This window comes from Protopterus annectens, chromosome 16.part0 (assembly GCF_019279795.1).
Source record: "Protopterus annectens isolate FY-2018-M chromosome 16.part0, PAN1.0, whole genome shotgun sequence".
NCBI lineage: Eukaryota > Metazoa > Chordata > Ceratodontiformes > Protopteridae > Protopterus > Protopterus annectens.
In genome coordinates this window covers 863819863-863841519 of record NC_056750.1, presented here as the reverse complement: position 1 = coordinate 863841519, position 21657 = coordinate 863819863, and positions in this window count along the sequence as shown.

Sequence of the window (21657 nt, the reverse complement as noted above, 5' to 3'; positions counted from 1 at the left end):
CTGACAAGCATAGCTCCGTAGTACCACTGACAAGCATAGCTTTGTAGTACCACTAACAAGCATAGCTCCTTTATACCACTGACAACCATAGCTCTGTGGTACCACTAACAAGCATAGCTCCTTGGTACCACTGATAAGCATAGCTCCTTGGTACCACCGACAAGCATAGCTCCTTGGTACACCTGACAAGCATAGCTCTGTAGTACCACTTAGAAAAAAACCTCTGTGGTACCACTACATAGCATTGATCCTTAATACCACTGACAAGCATAGCTCCTTGTTACCACTGACATGCAAAGCTCCTTGGTACCACTGCCAAGCATAGCTCTGTAGCACCACTGACAAGCATAGCTCCTTGGTACCACTCACAAGCACAGCTCAACAGCACCATTGACAAGCATAGCTCCTTGGCACCACTGGCAAATAAAGCTCCATAGTACAACTGACTAGCATAGCTCCTTAGTATTACTTACAAGCATAGCTCCATAGTACCACTGACAAAAACTTCAAGAAATCAACAAACTTAATATAACACAAAGGCGAGTAACACTGTGAGCAAAGTCAAGAAGCAGGTCTATTTGCATGCTTCTTGACTTTGCTCACAGTGTTACTCACCTTTGTGTTATATATAGTACCAATGACAAGCATAGCTCTGTAGTACCACTAACAAGCATAGTTCCTTGATACCACTAACAAGCATAGCTCCGTGGTACCACTGACAAGCATAGCTCCTTGGTACCACTGACAACCATAGCTCAGTAGCACCATTGAGAAGCATAGCTCCTTGGTACCACTGATAAGCATAGCTCCACAGTACCATTGACAGGCATAGCTCCTTGGTACCACTGGCAACTAAAGCTCCAAAGTACAACTGACAAGCATAGCTCCTTGGTATTACTTACAAGCATAGCTCCATAGTACCACTGACAAGCATAGCTCCATAGCACCACTGACAAGCATAGCTCTGTAGTACCACTAACAAGCATAACTCCTTAAAACAACTGATAAGCATAGCTACTTGGTACCACTGACAAGCAGAGCTTCTTGATACCACTGACAAGCATAGCTCTGTAGTACCACTAACAAGCATAGCTCCTTGGTACCACTGACAAGCATAGCTCCTAGGTAACACTAACAAGCATAGCTCCTTGGTACCACTGACATCCAGAGCTCTGTAGCACCACTGACAGGCATATAGCTACTTGGTACCACTGACAAGCATAGCTCCACAGTACTATTCACAAGCATAGCTCCTTGGTATTACTTACAAGCATAGCTCATTCATACCACTGACAAGCATAGCTCCACAGTACCACTGACAAGCATAGCTCTGTAGTACCACTTACAAGCATCACTACTTAAAACAACTTATAAGCATAGCTACTTGGTACCACTGACAAGCAGAGCTTCTTGATACGACTGACAATGATAGCTCTGTAGTACCACTAACAAGTATAGCTCCTTGGTACCACGGACAAGCATAGCTCCTTGGTACCATTGACAAGCATAGCTCCATAGTACCACTGAGAAGCATAGCTCCACAGTACCATTGACAAGCATATCTCCTTTGTACCACTGACAACTAAAGCTCCATAGTACAACTGACAAGCATAGCTCCTTGGTATTACTGATAAGCATAGCTTCATAGTACCACTGACAAGCTTAGCTCCATAGTACCACTGACAAGCATAGCTCTGTAGTACCACTAACAAGCATAACTCCTTAAAACAACTGATAAGCATAGCTACTTGGTACCACTGACAAGCAGAGCTTCTTGATACCAATGACAAGCAAAGCACTGTAGTACCACTAAAAGCATAGCTCCTTGGTACCACTAACAAGCATAGCTCCGTGGTACCACTGACAAGCATAGCTCCTCGGTACCACTGACAACCATAGCTCTGTAGCACCGTTGAGAAGCATAGCTCCTTGGTACCACTGATAAGCATAGCTCCACAGTACCATTGACAAGCATAGCTCCTTGGTACCACTGGCAACTAAAGCTCCAAAGTACAACTGACAAGCATAGCTCCTTGGTATTACTTACAAGCATAGCTCCATAGTACCACTGACAAGCATAGCTCCATAGTACCACTGACAAGAATAGCTCTGTAGTACCACTAACAAGCATAACTCCTTAAAACAACTGATAAGCATAGCTACTTGGTACCACTGACAAGCAGAGCTTCTTGATACCACTGACAACCATAGCTCTGTAGTACCACTAACAAGCATAGCACCTTGGTACCACTGACAAGCATAGCTCATAGGTAACACTAACAAGCATAGCTCCTTGGTACCACTGACAACCATAGCTCTGTAGCACCACTGACAAGCATATAGCTCCTTGGTACCACTGACAAGCATAGCTCCACAGTACTATTCACAAGCATAGCTCCTTGGTATTACTTACAAGCATAGCTCATTAGTATCACTGACAAGCATAGCTCCACAGTACCACTGACAAGCATAGCTCTGTAGTACCACTTACAAGCGTCACTACTTAAAACAACTTATAAGCATAGCTACTTGGTACCACTGACAACCAGAGCTTCTTGATACCACTGACAAGGATAGCTCTGTAGTACCACTAACAAGTATAGCTCTTTGGTACCATGGACAAGCATAGCTCCTTGGTACCATTGACAAGCATAGCTCCATAGTACTACTGAGAAGCATAGCTCCACAGTACCATTGACAAGCATATCTCCTTGGTACCACTGACAACTAAAGCTCCATAGTACAACTGACAAGCATAGCTCCTTGGTATTACTGATAAGCATAGCTTCATAGTACCACTGACAAGCTTAGCTCCATAGTACCACTGACAAGCATAGCTCTGTAGTACCACTAACAAGCATAACTCCTTAAAACAACTGATAAGCATAGCTACTTGGTACCACTGACAAGCAGAGCTTCTTGATACCAATGACAAGCATAGCACTGTAGTACCACTAACAAGCATAGCTCCTTGGTACCACTAACAAGCATAGCTCCATGGTACCACTGACAAGCATAGCTCCTCAGTACCACTGACAACCATAGCTCTGTAGCACCGTTGACAAGCATAGCTCCTTGGTACCACTGATAAGCATAGCTCCACAGTACCATTGACAAGCATAGCTCCTTGGTACCACTGGCAACTAAAGCTTCAAAGTACAACTGACAAGCATAGCTCCTTGGTATTACTTACAAGCATAGCTCTATAGTACCACTGAGAAGCATAGCTTCATAGTACCACTGACAAGCATAGCTCTGTAGAACCACTAACAAGCATAACACCTTAAAACAACTGATAAGCATAGCTACTTGGTACCACTGACAAGCAGAGTTTCTTGATACCACTGACAAGCATAGCTCTGTAGTACCACTAACAAGCATAGCTCCTTGGTACCACTGACAAGCATAGCTCCTAGGTAACACTAACAAGCATAGCTCCTTGGTACCACTGACATCCATAGCTCTGTAGCACCACTGACAAGCATATAGCTCCTTGGTACCACTGACAAGCATAGCTCCACAATACTATTCACAAGCATAGCTCCTTGGTATTACTTACAAGCATAGCTCATTAGTACCACTGACAAGCATAGCTCCACAGTACCACTGACAAGCATAGCTTCATGGTACCACTGACAAGCATAGCTCCATAGTACCACTGACAAGCATAGCTCAGTAGTACCACTGACAAGCATATCTCCTTGGTACCACTGACAAGCATAGCTCCTTGTTACCACTGAAAAGCATATACCACTGACAAGCATAGCTCCTTGGTACCACTGGCAACTAAAGCTCCAAAGTACAACTGACAAGTATAGCTCCTTGGTATTACTTACAAACATAGCTCCATAGTACCACTGACAAGCATAGCTCCATAGTACCACTTGCAAGCATAGCTCTGTAGTACCACTAACAAGCATAACTCCTTAAAACAACTGATAAGCATAGCTACTTGGTACCACTGACAAGCAGAGCTTCTTGATACCACTGACAAGCATAGCTCTGTAGTACCATTAACAAGAATAGCTCCTTGGTACCACTGACAAGCATAGCTCCTAGATAACACTAACAAGCATAGCTCATTGGTACCACTGACAACCATAGCTCTGCAGCACCACTGACAAGCATATAGCTCCTTGATACCATTGACAAGCATAGCTCCACAGTACTATTCACAAGCATAGCTCCTTGGTATTACTTACAAGCATAGTTCCATAGTACCACTGACAAGCATAGCTCCACAGTACCACTGAAAAGCATAGCTCTGTAGTACCACTAACAACCATCACTCCTTAAAACAACTGATAAGCATAGCTACTTGGTACCACTGGCAAGCAGAGCTTCTTGATACCACTAACAAGCATAGCTCCTTGGCATCAATGACAAACATAGCTCCATAGTAACACTGAGAAACATAGTTCTGTGGTAGCACTAACAAGCATAGCTCTATAATACCACTGACAAACATAGCTCCTTGGTGCCACTGACAAGCATAGCTCTGCAGTACCACTGACAAGCATAGCTCTGTAGTACTACTAAAAAGCACAGCTACTTAAAGCAACTAATAAGCATAGCTACATGATGCCACTGACAAGCATAGCTCTGTAGTACAACTAACAAGCATAGGTTCTTAGTACCACTGACAAGCATAGCTAATAGGTACCACTAACAACCACAGTTCCATAGTAGCACTGAGAAGCATAGCTCTGTAGTACCACTGGCAAGCATAGCTCCTTGGAACGACTGACAAGCATAGCTCCGTAGTACCACTGACAAGCATAGCTTTGTAGTACCACTAACAAGCATAGCTTCTTAATACAACTGACAAGCATAGCTCCATGACACCAATGACATGCATAAGTCTGCAGTACCACTAACAAGCATAGCTCCATAGTACAACCGACAAGCCAAGCTCCTTCATATCACTGGCAAGCATAACTCCGTAGTACCACTGACAAGCATAGCACTGTAGTACCACTAACAAGCATAGCTCCTTAATACCACTGACAAGCATAGCTCCTGCATACCACTGACAAGCATAGCTCTGTAGTACCACTTACAAGCATAGCTCTTTGTTACTACTGACAAGCATAGCTTCATAGCACCACTGAGAGCATAGCTCTGTGGTACCACTAACAAGCATAGCTCCTTGGTACCACTGATAAGCATAGCTCCTTGGTGCCACTAACAAGCATAGCTACTTTGTACCACTAACAAGCATAGCTCCTTTATACCACTGACAACCATAGCTCTGTGGTACCACTAACAAGCATAGCTCCTTGGTACCACTGATAAGCATAGCTCCTTGGTGCCACTAACAAGCATAGCTACTTTGTACCACTAACAAGCATAGCTCCTTTATACCACTGACAACCATAGCTCTGTGGTACCACTAACAAGCATAGCTCCTTGGTACCACTGATATGCATAGCTCCTTGGTACCACTGACAAACATAGCTCCTTGGTACAACTGACAAGCATAGTGTTAAATAAAAACAATGATGACAACACAGGAGGCTTAGATGCAAAAGTTTACTAGTGTACACCAGGAGGCAAAAAAACATACAAGTACAGAGTTTTGTCTGACATGATGCAGGAATTACACAATTTTATATAGTCTTACATTCAAGCTGTGCCCACCTTACTGACATGGTTAGTCACAGGGCACCTACATCACTATGGTCTACAATATTCTATTCATAAGAAAAAGCTGATGTTATACATTTTAAAAGTTTTCCCATGGGACTAATGCAGCCTTGCAAAGCACCTGGTTAGTTATAATGTCTTTCTGTAAATGTTACTCCTTCAAGGTTTCAGGCCTGTTCGAATACAATAGTTGGTTCAGTCTTGTAATATACTTCTTTGTTCTTCTTGCAACTTTACTTAAGCAGCTGTGTCTTATCTTTGATAACATTCACAAGGCCAATTATCTCAGAGGAAGGAAGAAGATTTTCAATGCTTTATACATTTAATTTCCTGACCCAGCAGATAATCATTAGTGAAAAACATAAGCTTGCTGAGCTGGCTACTGCCAGGGTCAGAGTTCAAATACACTGCAGCTCCAAAGCTTCAAGCAATTACATGTAAAATCATTCTTATTACCATATTGTAAATAGAATAAAATGCATTATATACTATTTCTTTTAAACTAGCACTTTATACATGTTCAAATACATATGTTTCTAACATTTTCCTCCCTTTTAATACTTTTTATTCTATTGAGAAACATAAACAATGTTATATCATCCCCTGGCCTTCTCCTTTAAGGACTTTTAACTAGGCAAGTCATTTAGTTTATATTTCGGAAAAAGTTTCGTCTGGAATCAATAGTTCCAATTCAATGTCTTGGTACAAAGTTTCAGTTACAGATATATCAACAAAATCTTTGACTAATCTTTTCATGCAGGGGATCCCACAACAGACACATGCTCCTAATAGGAGTAGACCAACACAAATAGCAATCAAAATATTCATTAGGATAGAACCCCACCCACCAAACAGACTCTGGAAAAAGTTCGTCAGTGGGTTTGGGCCTGGTTCAGTCATGGCCGATACCTGCTGTATTACCTCTAGGTGATCATTAATCTCGTGTCGATTGTCTGGTATGAACGTACAGCATTCTTCTTTGATAAGTGCGTATGTACCACCTCTCGCCGCTAGGGTGAAGTCAAGAGCCATTCGATTTTGTAGCACAACAGTTCTCATTGCATTCAGTTCATCAGTCACTAGTTCGAGAGCAGAAAATGTTGCGTTACTCATTACTTCAAGAAGCTTCAACAGCTTTCTCAACTCCCAGATCAATTTGACTGCTCCATATGCTGGAAATATTCCAGCCCAGGATATAATACTGTCACTCAAGTCCATATGAGTCAATTTTTCTTTATCTTTCACGGAATGATGGTTCTTCCAACCAGCTTCGATTTTTCCCATTGGATTTACAGGTTTTCCGATTGGATCTTCAGGTTTTCGGGCTACATCTCTTACATTTCGTATCTTACCTAGAGGTAATTCTGCAGTATGCCTTATAGCCGGAACCAGATAACCCAAAAAACAACTGCCGGACCAATTCTCAGGTAGCCATTTGTATGTCTTTTTCCCACAAACAAAATAACAGATTTCTACTTTAGTACTGATGCGGTTAATTCTGAATGAAACATTTTCTTGTCTATAACAGACAATTGTTTATGCAAGACAGGATTTCTCTGCACATCACTTAATGTTGTTTTCATTAAGCTCAAATATGAATCATAATTTGTGTTACAAACAGTGCCTTTATCTTTAGCTTTAATATAGCATTTATAAGATATAGTTATGTTACAGTTACTCCAACCCACTTGGAGTGTATCATTCTTATAGAAACATACAATTCCCCTCTGTGTAATAGGCAAATACAATGCAATTTTGTCCTGTGATCTTACAGAACCTGTATCAAAAAGTAAATTTTCCCAAATCTCATTTATCCCCAAGGGGACAGCGGACATCAACAGTCCTCCATATGCTGTTGGTATGGCAGTATAAACCCAGCAATTTGAAATGTTCATAGTCTCTACATATACACGCTTCATAGTTAGGTATTTGTTAAAGTTTGGATGCCAGTCTATAGACAGTTCATCGTGTTTTTCCACTTTCACTTGTGTGGTTATATGTAGGAAAAACCACAACGAAAGGAAAGTCATCACAATCATAGTCAATAAATGCATAATTAGCAAGATGATTAAACAATATCTTTGGGGTTGATCTGCATTTTTACTCATTTCGCTCTTGGCCATCCTGCCTTTGTTGTGTATCAGTCACAAAATGTTTATCAAGTTGAAAATTCTTTACTGGTTTACAGTGTGTCAGGTGGACCCAGGACGACCTCTCAGCAACTTTGACTGCAGTAGGCGTCGCCAACAGTACCTGGTATGGTCCTTCCCACTTTGGACTCGCCCAATTCTTCCTCTTCATGACCTTCAACCACACCCAGGACCCTGGGGTCAGCACTGCTTCCAACGTTCTGGTCTGTCTTTTATCTGAAAAAGAGTTCAACTGCAAAACAGTTTTATTTATTAACAGTTTCTTCATATAGCTAGCTAATGAGCTGTCAGCCTCTAGTTCTGCAGGCATGAGAGCTTTCCACTGTGGCACATAATATGCCCTTCCAAATATCACTTCAAAGGGGGTCAAACCATTTACATTTGGAACTGTTCTCATGCTCAGCAGTGCCAAAGGCAAACAGCAAATCCAATTCTTCTGTGTTTCATTTATTAACTTCCTCAACTTGCTTTTTAAAATTCCATTGTACCTTTCCACCAGTCCTGCAGACTGTGGGTGGTAAGCACAATGATTCTTCAAGGAGATCCCAAAGAATATCCCAAGTTGGTGAATTGTCTGATTAACAAAATGTATCCCATTGTCACTATAGATTCTTTCCGGTTTGCCAAATCTAGGAATTATTTCTTTTATTAGGGCCTTTGCCACTGTTGCTGCATCTGGATTTTTAGTTGGAAAAGCTTCTACCCATTTGGAAAACATGTCTATAATTACTAAACAGTATTTTTTCCCTTCACATTTGTTCAGTTCTATGAAATCCATACAGATAGTATGGAATGGATATGGTGGTATAGGAAAACTCCCTTGCTTGGATTTGAATGCTCCTTGTGCATGATGTTTGTTACAGATATGACATGCTGGACAAAATGTTTGTGTGAAGTTTGTGAATCCATATGTTTGGAATATTCGATTTACTAACTGTACCACCCCCCCCCTGTTGAGACATGGCACTGCCCATGGCTCAACAAAGCTGCATATCTAAATAAATTAGACGGCAATATTGTTTTTTTCTCTTTGGAGATATACAGTCCATTTTCGAGGTTTGCACCTCGTTTCTCCCATTTCTGTTTCTCTGCCCTCGTAGTTAGTGTCTGCATTGTTTTTAACATTTCCAGATCTAAAATCTCAGAGGGTTCTAATTCCTCGGTTAAAAGTAAAGTTTCTGAGTCTGAGGCTGCTTGCTTCGCAGCTGCATCAGCTTTTGCATTTCCTTTTGAAATTGCATCCTGTTGTTTTGTATGAGCTAAACATTTACAAATAGCTACTTTAGTAGGTAACTGAATGGAATCTAACAAGTTCAAAATAATTTGCGCATGATTAATCGGTTTGCCAGTAGATGTTATCATTCCCCTATTTTTCCATTGCTGTGCAAAAACATGCACTGTAGAGAAAGCATACTGACTGTCAGTATATATGTTCACACATTTATCTTTCGCTAGAGTACAAGCCCGTGTTAAGGCTATCAGTTCTGCTGCTTGAGCAGACAGGTTATGCTGTAAGGGTTGGGTTTCTAAAATCTCTGTATCTGTGACTACTGCATATCCTACTAGGTTTTTCCCTGTAGGACCCTTTCTGCATGAACCGTCCACATAAAATGTCACCTCGCATCATCCAAGGGCATATCAGTGAGGTCTTGTCTGGGCAAAGTTATTTGCTCAATTTCCTGCACGCAACTGTGCTATGTGCCATCCACAGGAGTTGGAAGTAACGTTGATGGATTTAATGTTGTACAACGTTCAATTACCATATGAGGTTGGCTCAGCAGTATGGTCATACATGAAAGATATCTAGCAGGAGATAGATATGCTATTTTTTCTTGCAGTAAAATTATCGCAACTGCATGAGGCACTCTCAGTGTGAGAGGGTGGAACAACACCACTGAGGCCGAAGCCTGTACTGCCATTGCAGCTGCGACTACTGCTTGCACACAGTGAGGCAACGATCGTGCCACTGAGTCTAACTGTGATGAATAGTAAGCTATGGGGCATTGCTTATCCCCATGCTGTTGCATCAAAACTGACGTCATGTATCCCTGTTTACAATCTATGGTCTGAAAAAATCTTTTGTGGTAATTTGGAAGTCCTAAAACTAATGATGAAGCTATCAATTGTTTTAGTCTGCAGAAAGCTGTTTCTGCTTCAGGTGTCCATTGTAATACATCTTGTGCTGCCATTGGTGTTTTATATATTAAATCAGCCAGTGGAGCAGATTCTAAAGCATAGTTTGATATCCAGCTTCGACAAAAATTAGTCGTTCCCAAGAAGGACATCATTTCCTTCTTGGTTGCTGGTTTAGGTGTCTGTAAAATCGCTGTTTTTCTGTTTTCGTCTAATATTCTACCTTCATTGGATATTACATATCCTAGGTATCTAACCTGTTTTCTCCAAAGTTGTAACTTACTTTTGTTTACTTTGTGTCCTTGTGCTGCTAAAAATTTCAATAATGCTATCGTATCTTCCCTGCATTGATGCTGAGTAGGGGCTGCTAGCAAGATGTCATTTACATAAAGTAGAATCTGACTACCTCCTGGTGGGGTAAACCCTGCCAGGTTGCTTGCCATTTCTTGTGCAAATATCGTTGGACTTTCACAATATCCCTACGGTAGCCGAGTATAGGTATATCTTTTACCCTGAAATGTAAATGCAAACCAATACTGGCTATCAGGATGTATAGGTATTGAAAAGAAAGCATTGCTTATATCTACCACAGTGAAATATCTTTGTTGTGGCTTCAAATCATTCAACAAGGTGTGTGGGTCTGGCACCGTAGGTGCTCTGGGTATTATTGCATTGTTTACAGCTTGTAAATCCTGTACCATCCGCCATTCCCGCTTGCTTTTTAACAGGAAATAGAGGGGTGTTACATGGTGAATCAAGAGATTCTACCAGTACTCCTTCCTTGAGTAATGCTGCTATTATAGGCTTGATTCCTTGCTCTGCATATTTCCTCAAGGGGTATTGTCTTTTCTGTGGTCTAAATGCTGATTTTGGTGTAATAGTTACTGGTCCTGCTGTTTGAATAAGTCCTACATCTGATTTACCTGTTGACCAAAGAATATCTGGTATGTCACACAAGGCTTTTTTTTCTTCTTCTTCTAATAAGAATGCTAATCAGCTGTCTTCACTAGTTTGTAAGTGTACAGCTGGATGTGTCTGTGTTAGCCAATTCAATTTCTGTTTTTGTATTCCCTGTTCTGATAATTCTAAATCAGTTTGTTTTTCCCATCTTGTTACTTTTTCTCCTAAGTCTGCCCATCTCACATCCTTATTTTTTGTCAAGCTGACATGTGGTAGTCTATTAGATTTGTACAGTGTCATGAATTCCTGAGGTAATGAACAGCTTACCACACTGTTTCCCTCAGTATCCCAATACAAGGTTCGTAATACTAATCTGTTAGCAGGATTTTTGAACAACTCTTGCTCATATTCTTTATCAGGTCCTGGCATGCTACAGTAGTATAGAGTACAGTGTAACAAATGCTGTTGGTCAGTGTCAAGGGAGGGGGCCTTACTGATGGCTACATTCATCAGTTCCTCGGTTACTGCCCATGGACCAGTCGTAACTAGGTCCTGGCTGTACCAGTAAAAAGTTTCACCCTCCGGTCGCACCACAAAAGTACCCATTTGTCTTTGTGCTTCCATACCCTGCATAGTGGGAACTACCGCTATGCCAAATATTGGCATAAGATCTCTTCCCAGTAAGTTTACTGGACATTTTGCAGAAACTACAATTTTACTTTTCTGAGTCATGCCTGAAACAGGGTCAGTTATTGTTACATCATGGGAGAGTGGCTCCCTGTATAGCTGTCCATTTGCTGCTTTTACTAATATATAATCAGGTGACTCGGAATTTTCTGGTAACTTTGAGGGGTGTATCAAAGTTCGTGACGCTCCTGAGTCACACAAGAATTTTACTTCCCTTCCTTCCACCAGAAGTGTAACTTCTGGTTTTGTGTCTGCCAGATAGAGCTCCAAGCTCAGTAATGCCAAATCTAAAATTTCACTTTCTTCATCCTCTACATCTGCTTGCACTTCCTCTGTTCCTTCCACTACATTTACATTTGCCCTTTGTTTGTTTGCTTTTCCTGATGATTTCTGACCTTCATCACTATCATATAGTCAGTCCTCATCACCTTTATTTTCTGTAGTCACCTTTTTATTTAGCCTGCAATCTCTTGCTAAATGTCCTTTCTTTCCGCACTTAAAGCACTCACCTTTCTTTTTTCTCTCTTCAAAATCTTCTGACCTTTTGTCAGATTGTCTATTTCCCTGGGTATTTTTCTTACCCTTTTTACCTGACTGTACTACAAAGACCTCAGCTCCGTCTTCAGCTGTGAAGACTTGTGTCTTCTTTTTCTTTTTACTATTAAAGTGTCTTTCAGCATGTCTAGCATATTCAAGTAAGGCTTGTAGCCTGCTTGTTCGATGATCTATCATATGCTTTGTAATAAAGCTACTGATAGGTGCAATGAAACCTTTTAAAAATGCATTTTTCAGTTGCTGTTCATACGAAGTATCATGTGTCTGATTTTCAGGGATAGCCATACCATTATGGTTATTGAAACATTCCAATAATCTACCATAGTACCCATCTACAGTTTCATTCTCTTGTTGTATGCATTGGTTAATGCAAGTCCAATCTGCTCTAGGTTTCCATTTTTCAGAAATTCGGTCTGTAAGACCTTTCACTCTGTTGTCTAATTCTGCGTCACTATGTGGGAGTGGTTTAAGCTCTGCATTACGAGGATTCCAGGTGCCACAAATCATGTGTCAATCTGGACCCACAATCTGTCTAACTACCTTTTCTACTTCTTCCCCATTCAAGTGGTAACTTAGTCTCATACCTTGCAAATCTTGTATAAACTTTGTGTAATTAACTTTTGGATGAGGGATTCCCTCTGTAGCTTTCCGAATATCTTCCGGTGTCCATCGTCTATATACTAGAAGAGTTGGGTCCTGCCCTTCCTGTCCTGCCTGAGGATTTGGTACCTTGATTAGTGGACAGATTTCTTCCTCACTCTCTTCTAGTGTGTTTCTCCCTATTTGATATAAGTCTGTGTCCCCAAGTGTTTTACGTGTCCGGCACCTAGTTTCAATAGGATCTCTAACAAATGATTTTAGTGCTCTTGTAACTTCAGGATAACGTGGAGGTGGACCAGCTTGTCCTCCTGCTTCATATCCTGAAAAAGGCATTGGAGGGGGCGGAGGAGGAGGGGCCGTCGCTATTACTGTATTATTATCCTCTTTATCTAAAAATAACGTCTTAGCATTTTTAGTTTTTTGTTCCCTTCGGTTTACTTCCTCAATCCACCTGTGTGCCTGAGGAATGCCTAATCGCTGTAGTTTTTTTGCCTGACCTTCTGCATCAGATTTAAGCTGTTTTAAAAGTTTAACTAATGAAATCTTATTTAATTTACCGTCAAATCTGTATTTATTAACCCATTTTGTATAATACCTTACATTATCAGCCCGTTGTAATTGCATATATTTTGCTTCATCAGTTAGGGGCGGATCTCGCGAGTTTTTAGTGCACTGATTTCCCATTCTAAAAGAAAATGTTACGTAAACCCTTTTCACCACGTGGTATTTCAGTGCATTACACAGTTTATCTAGAATAACTGCATACCTTATTCTGTTTCCCTGATCGCTGACAAAATATACAGTAATTTCCTTTTGTCCCTGATCTGTATAACAAATCTCTGACAATGACATTTACTGTAACCTAGTCCCTGATCTAAAACAGAAAAAAGGCAAATATCTTCCTACCTGAGCCTCCTGGATCGACCAGTTCGAGACCGCTCTTCGGCTGTAGATCAGAAAGTGGCCAGCCTCTCAAAACGACAATTCAGTCGGAGGTCTTTGTGTTTCAAGAAGAACCATTTTGGTAGCTTCTCCTGCGCAGTATTCGACCACCGGTACACTCTGATCTGTAGCTGTCTGAGGGCTTCCGGTTCAAGGAGGACCAAACTGTTAAATAAAAACAATGATAACAACACAGGAGGCTCAGATGCAAAAGTTTACTAGTGTACACCAGGAGGCAAAAAACCATACAAGTACAGAGTTTTGTCTGACATGATGCAGGAAATACACAATTTTATATAGTCTTACATTCAAGCTGTGCCCACCTTACTGACGTGATTAGTCACAGGGCACCTACATCACTATGGTCTACAATATTTTATTCATAAGAAAAAGCTGATGTTATACATTTTAAAAGTTTTCCCATGGGGATAATACAGCCTTGCAAAGCACCTGGTTAGTTATAATGTCTTTCTGTAAATGTTACTCCTTCAAGGTTTCAGGCCTGTTCGAATACAATAGTTGGTTTAGTCTTGTAATATACTTCTTTGTTCTTCTTGCAACTTTACTTTAGCAGCTGTGTCTTATCTTTGATAACATTCACAAGGCCAATTATCTCAGAGGAAGGAAGAAGATTTTCAATGCTTTATACATTTAATTTCCTGACCCAGCAGATAATCATTAGTGAAAAACATAAGCTTGCTGAACTGGCTACTGCCAGGGTCAGAGTACAAATACACTGCAGCTCCAAAGCTTCAAGCAATTACATGTAAAATCATTCTTAGTGCCATATTGTAAATAGAATAAAATGCATTATATACTATTTGCTTTTAAACTAGCACTTTATACATGTTCAAATACATATTTTTCTAACACATAGCTCTGTAGTACCACTTAGAAAAAACCTCTGTGGTACCACTACAAAGCATTGATCCTTAATACCACTGACAAGCATAGCTCCTTGTTACCACTGACATGCAAAGCTCCTTGGTACCACTGGCAAGCATAGCTCTGTAGCACCACTGACAAGCATAGCTCCTTGGTACCACTCACAAGCACAGCTCCACAGCACCATTGACAAGCATAGCTCCTTCGTACCACTGGCATCTAAAGCTCCATAGTACAACTGACTAGCATAGCTCCTTAGTATTACTTACAAGCATAGCTCCATAGTACCACTGACAAAAACTTCAAGAAATCAACAAACTTAATATAACACAAAGGCGAGTAACACTGTGAGCAAAGTCAAGAAGCAGGTCTATTTGCCTGCTTCTTGACTTTGCTCACAGTGTTACTCACCTTTGTGTTATATATAGTACCACTGACAAGCATAGCTCTGTAGTACCACTAACAAGCATAGTTCCTTGGTACCACTAACAAGCATAGCTCCGTGGTACCACTGACAAGCATAGCTCCTTGGTACCACTGACAACCATAGCTCAGTAGCACCGTTGAGAAGCATAGCTCCTTGGTACCACTGATAAGCATAGCTCCACAGTACCATTGACAAGCATAGCTCCTTGGTACCACTGGCAACTAAAGCTCCATAGTACAACTGACTAACATAGCTCCTTAGTATTACTTACAAGCATAGCTCCATAGTACCACTGACAAAAACTTCAAGAAATCAACAAACTTAATATAACACAAAGGCGAGTAACACTGTGAGTAAAGTCAAGAAGCAGGTCTATTTGCCTGCTTCTTGACTTTGCTCACAATGTTACTCACCTTTGTGTTATATATAGTACCACTGACAAGCATAGCTCCATAGTACCACTGACAAGCATAGCTCTGTAGTACCACTAACAAGCATAACTCCTTAAAACAACTGATAAGCATAGCTACTTGGTACCACTGACAAGCAGAGCTTCTTGATACCACTGACAAGCATAGCTCTGTAGCACCACTGACAAGCATAGCTCCTTGGTACCACTCACAAGCACAGCTCCACAGTACCATTGACAAGCATAGCTCCTTGGTACCACTGGCAACTAAAGCTCCATAGTACAACTGACTAGCATAGCTCCTTAGTATTACTTACAAGCATAGCTCCATAGTACCACTGACAAAAACTTCAAGAAATCAACAAACTTAATATAACACAAAGGCGAGTAACACTGTGAGCAAAGTCAAGAAGCAGGTCTATTTGCCTGCTTCTTGACTTTGCTCACAGTGTTACTCACCTTTGTGTTATATATAGTACCACTGACAAGCATAGCTCTGTAGTACCACTAACAAGCATAGTTCCTTGGTACCACTAACAAGCATAGCTCCGTGGTACCACTGACAAGCATAGCTCCTCGGTACCACTGACAACCAAAGCTCCTTGGTACCACTGATAAGCATAGCACCACAGTACCATTGACAAGCATAGCTCCTTGGTACCACTGGCAACTAAAGCTCCATAGTACAACTGACTAGCATAGCTCCTTAGTATTACTTACAAGCATAGCTCCATAGTACCACTGACAAAAACTTCAAGAAATCAACAAACTTAATATAACACAAAGGCGAGTAACACTGTGAGTAAAGTCAAGAAGCAGGTCTATTTGCCTGCTTCTTGACTTTTCTCACAATGTTACTCACCTTTGTGTTATATATAGTACCACTGACAAGCATAGCTCCATAGTACCACTGACAAGCATAGCTCTGTAGTACCACTAACAAGCATAACTCCTTAAAACAACTGATAAGCATAGCTACTTGGTACCACTGACAAGCAGAGCTTCTTGATACCACTGACAAGCATAGCTCTGTAGTACCACTAACAAGCATACCTCCTTGGCACCACTGACAAGCATAGCTCCTAGGTAACACTAACAAGCATAGCTCCTTGGTACCACTGACATCCAGAGCTCTGTAGCACCACTGACAAGCATATAGCTCCTTGGTACCACTGACAAGCATAGCTCCACAGTACTATTCACAAGCATAGCTCCTTGGTATTAGTTACAAGCATAGCTCATTAGTATCACTGACAAGCATAGCTCCACAGTACCACTGACAAGCATAGCTCTGTAGTACCACTAACAAGCATCACTCCTTAAAACAACTGATAAGCATAGCTACTTGGTACCACTGACAAGCAGAGCTTCTTGATACCACTGACAAGGATAGCTCTGTAGTACCACTAACAAGTATAGCTCCTTGGTACCACGGACAAGCATAGCTCCTTGGTACCATTGACAAGCATAGCTCCATAGTACCACTGAGAAGCATAGCTCCACAGTACCATTGACAAGCATATCTCCTTGGTACCACTGACAACTAAAGCTCCATAGTACAACTGACAAGCATAGCTCCTTGGTATTACTGATAAGCATAGCTTCATAGTACCACAGACATGCTTAGCTCCATAGTACCACTGACAAGCATAGCTCTGTAGTACCACTAACAAGCATAACTCCTTAAAACAACTGATAAGCATAGCTACTTGGTACCACTGACAAGCAGAGCTTCTTGATACCACTGACAAGCATAGCTCTGTAGTACCACTAACAAGCATAGTTCCTTGGTACCACTAACAAGCATAGCTCCTTGGTACCACTGACAAGCATAGCTCCTTGGTACCACTGACAACCATAGCTCTGTAGCACCATTGACAAGCATAGCTCCTTGGTACCACTGATAAGCATAGCTCCACAGTACCATTGACAAGCATAGCTCCTTGGTACCACTGGCAACTAAAGCTCCAAAGTACAACTGACAAGCATAGCTCCTTGGTATTACTTACAAGCATAGCTCCATAGTACCAAAGACAAGCATAGCTTCATAGTACCACTGACAAGCATAGCTCTGTAGTACCACTAACAAGCATAACTCCTTAAAACAACTGATAAGCATAGCTACTTGGTACCACTGACAAGCAGAGTTTCTTGATACCACTGACAAGCATAGCTCCTTGGTACCACTGACAAGCATAGCTCCTAGGTAACACTAACAAGCATAGCTCCTTGGTACCACTGACATCCATAGCTCTGTAGCACCACTGACAAGCATATAGCTCCTTGGTACCACTGACAAGCATAGCTCCACAGTACTATTCACAAGCATAGCTCCTTGCTATTACTTACAAGAATAGCTCATTAGTACCACTGACAAGCATAGCTCCACAGTACCACTGACAAGCATAGCTCTGTAGTACCACTAACAAGCATCACTCCTTAAAACAACTGATAAGCATAGCTACTTGGTATCACTGACAAGCAGAGCTTCTTGATACCACTGACAAGGATAGCTCTGTAGTACCACAAACAAGTATAGCTCCTTGGTACCACTGACAACTAAAGCTCCATAGTACAACTGACAAGCATAGCTCCTTGGTATTACTGATAAGCATAGCTTCATAGTACCACTGACAAGCTTAGCTCCACAGTACCACTGACAAGCATAGCTCTGTAGTACCACTAACAAGCATAACTCCTTAAAACAATGGATAAGCATAGTTACTTGGTACCACTGACAAGCAGAGCTTCTTGGTACCACTGACAAGCATAGCTCTGTAGTACCACTAACAAGCATAGCTCCTTGACACCACTGACAAGCATAGCTCTGTAGTACTACTGACAAGCATAGCTCCATAGTACCACTGACAAGCATAGCCCCTTGGTACCACTGACAAGCACAGTTCTGAAGTACCACTGACAAGCCTAGCTTTGTAGTACCACTAACAAACATAGCTACTTGACACCATTGACAAGCATAGCTCAGTAGTACCACTGACAAACATAGCTCCATAGTACCACCAACAAGCATAGCTCCTTGGTATCACTGGCAAGCATAACTCCGTAGTACCACTGACAAGCATAGCACTGTAGTACCACTAACAAGCATAGCTCCTTAATACCACTGACAAGCATAGCTCCTTGGTACTCCTGACAAGCATAGCTCCATGGTACCACTGACAAGCATAGCTCTTTAATACCACTGACAAGTATGCTCCTTGGTACAACTGACAAGCATAGCTCCTTGGTACCACTGACAAACATAGCTCCATAGTACCACCAACAAGCATAGCTCCTTGGTACCACTGACAAGCATAGCTCCACAGAACAACTGACAAGGATAGCTCCTTGGTATCACTGACAAGCATAGCTCCTTGATAGCACTGACAAGTATATCTCCGTGTTACAACTGACAAGCATATCTCCTTGGTACCACTGACAAGCATAGCTCCTTGGTACCACTGACAAGCATAGCTCTTTAATACCACTGACAAGCATAGCTCCTTGGTACAACTGACAAGCATAGCTCCTTGGTACCAATGACAAGCATAGCTCCTTAATACCTCTGACAAGCATAGCTCCTTAGTACCACTGACAAGCATAGCTCCATAGTACCACTGACAAGCAAAGCTCCACAGAACAACTGACAAGGATAGCTCCTTGGTATCACTGACAAGCATAGCTCCTTGGTACCACTGACAAGTATAGCTCCGTAGTACAACTGACAAGCATATCTCCTTGGTAGCACTGACAAGCATAGCTCTTTAATACCACTGACAAGCATAGCTCCTTGGTACCACTGACAAATATAGCTCCATAGTACCACTGACAAGCATAGCTCTGAAGTACCACTAACAAGCATAGCTCCTTAAAACAACTGATAAACATAGCTCGTTGGTACCACTGACAAGCATGGCTCATTTGTACCCCTGACAAGCATAGTTCTGTAGTACCACTAACAAGCATAGCTTTTTAGTTCCACTGACAACCATAGTTCAAAATACCACTGACAAGCATAGCTATGTAGTACCACTGGCAAGCATAGATCATTGGTACTAGTGACATGCAAAGCTACATAGTACCACTGACAAGCATAGCTTCATGGTACCACTTACAAGCATAGCTCAGTAGTACCACTGACAAGCATATCTCCTTGGTACCACTGACAAGCATAGCTCCTTGGTACCACTGAAAAGCATATACCACTGACAAGCATAGCTCCTTGGTACCACTGGCAAAGCTCCAAAGTACAACTGACAAGCATAGCTCCTTGGTATTACTTACAAGCATAGCTCCATAGTACCACTGACAGGCATAGCTCCATAGTACCACTTGCAAGCATAGCTCTGTAGTACCACTAACAAGCATAACTCCTTAAAACAACTGATAAGCATAGCTACTTGGTACCACTGACAAGCAGAGCTTCTTGATACCACTGACAAGCATAGCTCTGTAGTACCATTAACAAGCATAGCTCATTGGTACCACTGACAACCATAGCTCTGCAGCACCACTGACAAGCATATAACGCCTTGATACCATTAACAAGCATAGCTCCACAGTACTATTCACAAGCATAGCTCCTTGGTATTACTTACAAGCATAGTTCCATAGTACCACTGACAAGCATAGCTCCACAGTACCACTGACAAGCATAGCTCTGTAGTACCACTAACAAGCATCACTCCTTAAAACAACTGATAAGCATAGCTACTTGGTACCACTGGCAAGCAGAGCTTCTTGATACCACTGACAAGCATAGCTCCTTGGCATCACTGACAAACATAGCTCCATAGTAACACTGAGAAACATAGCTCTGTGGTAGCACTAACAAGCATAGCACTTTAATACCACTGACAAGCATAGCTCCTTGGTGCCACTGACAAGCATAGCTCTGCAGTACCACTGACAAGCATAGCTCTGTAGTACTACTAAAAAGCACAGCTACTTAAAGCAACTAATAAGCATAGCTACATGATGCCACTGACAAGCATAGCTTATTGGTACCACTGACAAGCATAGCTCTGTAGTACCACTAACAAGCATAGGTTCTTAGTACCACTGACAAGCATAGCTAATAGGTACCACTGACAACCACAGTTCCATAGTAGCACTGAGAAGCATAGCTCTGTAGTACCACTGGCAAGCATAGATACTTAGTACCAGTGACATGCTTAGCTCCATAGTACCACTGACAAGCATAGCTCCTTGGAACGACTGACAAGCATAGCTCCTTGGAACGACTGACAAGCATAGCTCCGTAGTACCACTGACAAGCATAGCTTTGTAGTACCACTAACAAGCATAGCTTCTTAATACAACTGACAAGCATAGCTCCATGACACCAATGACATGCATAAGTCTGCAGTACCACTAACAAGCATAGCAGTACAACTGACAAGCCAAGCTCCTTCATATCACTGGCAAGCATAACTCCGTAGTACCACTGACAAGCATAGCACTGTAGTACCACTAACAAGCATAGCTCCTTAATACCACTGACAAGCATAGCTCCTGCATACCACTGACAAGCATAGCTCTGTAGTACCACTTACAAGCATAGCTCTTTGTTACTACTGACAAGCATAGCTTCATAGCACCACTGAGAGCATAGCTCTGTGGTACCACTAACAAGCATAGCTCCTTGGTACCACTGATAAGCATAGCTCCTTGGTGCCACTGACAAGCATAGCTCCTTGGTACCACTGACAAGCATAGCTCCTTTATACCACTGACAACCATAGCTCTGTGGTACCACTAACAAGCATAGCTCCTTGGTACCACTGATAAGCATAGCTCCTTGGTACCACTGACAAGCATAGCTCCTTGGTACAACTGACAAGCATAGCTCTGTGGTACCACTTAAAAAAAACCTCTGTGGTACCACTACAAAGCATTGATCCTTAATACCACTGACAAGCATAGCTCCTTGTTACCACTGACATGCAAAGCTCCTTGGTACCACTGCCAAGCATAGCTCTGTAGCACCACTGACAAGCATAGCTCCTTGGTACCACTCACAAGCACAGCTCCACAGCACCATTGACAAGCATAGCTCCTTTGTACCACTGGCAACTAAATCTCCATAGTACAACTGACTAGTATGCTTGTCCGTGGTACTATGGAGCTATGCTTGTCAGTGGTACTATAGAACTATGGTTGTCAGTGGTAGCAAGGAGCTATGCTTGTCAGTGGTACTAATAAGCTATGCTTGTTAGTTGTACTAACAGAGCTATGCTTGACAGTGGTGCCATGGAGCTATGTTTGTTAGTGGTACCAAGTAGCTATGCTTTTCAGTGGTACTAAGGAGCTATCCTTGTCAG